Source organism: Mus caroli, unplaced genomic scaffold, assembly GCF_900094665.2.
Source record: "Mus caroli unplaced genomic scaffold, CAROLI_EIJ_v1.1 scaffold_23666_1, whole genome shotgun sequence".
NCBI classification, from domain to species: domain Eukaryota; kingdom Metazoa; phylum Chordata; class Mammalia; order Rodentia; family Muridae; genus Mus; species Mus caroli.
Window position 1 is genome coordinate 5,354 of NW_018391077.1, and position 1,297 is coordinate 6,650.

General features: G+C 46.7%; 1 long non-coding RNA gene across 1 annotated transcript in view; it reads left to right on the forward strand.

Annotated features, from left to right (window-relative positions):
- Positions 1 to 682, forward strand: part of LOC115030353 — a 4,980-nt gene extending 4,298 nt beyond the window's left edge. Inside the window, exon 3 of the long non-coding RNA XR_003835931.1 lies at positions 243 to 682. This is a non-coding gene — a long non-coding RNA (uncharacterized LOC115030353). The remainder of the gene's footprint in view (positions 1 to 242) is intronic.
- Positions 683 to 1,297: the final 615 nt, after the last annotated feature.

A 1,297-nucleotide genomic window follows, 5' to 3' on the forward strand; every position in this document is an offset into this window, starting at 1 on the left:
AGAAGCAAAGTCATGTCTATGATACACTCAGCAAAACAATGTCAGCAAAGGGATGCACTGTAGGATTCCATGAATCCACTTGGTGAAGCCAGTAAGACACTCATTAGATTCCAGGGGTTTATCTTAGTGCAATGAAGGCAAAGGAGTCTGTTTTATTTTTAAAATGCTTACATGTTTAACTTTTTATTACTAAAGACTTTAATTAGAAAACAATAAAACTGGAGACTGTCCTTCTGTCCTAGGAGTGTATTGGGCCTGAGGAGCTCTGCTGTGAGATAGCTGCCATAGAGAAGATCGGAGGACCTGGTTCCTAGATAATTCCGGAAGTGACATCCTGATTCACCTCTCCATACCATAGAGCTGGAAGGGGTTGCTGTCAGGGGTCCAGGAACTCCTCAGCCTAGAAAGGAAAGCTAGCAGTGACCAACTGGGAGGGGAACAAGAGCATGTGGCTGGATTGGATGTGGCCACGAAGGTTACATCTGGCCTGGTCTCCTGACCTCCTGAAACCGGGGTCTGAGTCTCTCCTGTGATCCCTGCCAGCATCCATGAGGCAGGCAAGAAAAAGAGTGCTTTGTGAAGGCCCTGCAGCAGAAGACAGACACAGAAGTGGAGCTTCACGAAGAAGCTTGATCCCAGGGCCACTGGAGTCTGAGGACCAGTGGATGGAGAACCATGATAATCCAGGTAAGTTGGCTTCTATGGTCCCTCAACCAACACCAATGCTTTCCCACCAGGTTAGGGAACCATCTTTTGTGACTCCGGGGTGCCTGGACTCCTGCCCCTTGACCTCCAAGAGCCCCACACTCCTATCTTAAAATGATAGGCTGGTGTTTTAGGTTCCTAAGTATTCTTTCAATAGGAACATCTAGATCCTTGGAGCCCCATTTTGTTTCATTTCTTCAGCTAGCTGTTTTTGAGCACCGCTTTTGTGCCCCAAATCATACTCGATTTCCAAGGGTACCATGCCTGCTTTGCGGTTTTTTCTCACATGGGTGGGCCTCCAAACCCAGGGTCTGAAAGTTGTAATGAATGAGGGAAGCACTGGGAAGGGGAATCTGAGGTCACATGGTAAGATTTGGAAAAGGTGGGCTGGACTATCTATGTTTTCATTCACTTTTAAGTGTTGGCAACATGGTTTCTCTTGGTTTAGTAAGGCATTAATTGTTGAAACAGTCAACTGTGGGTAACATGTAGCCCAGGTTTCTTGGGTAAGACCAACGCTGGTCTACCCCCGCCCTACTACTTCTTTCTGAAGTTTCCATCATGATGAGATAAAACTCATGAGAAGGCACAG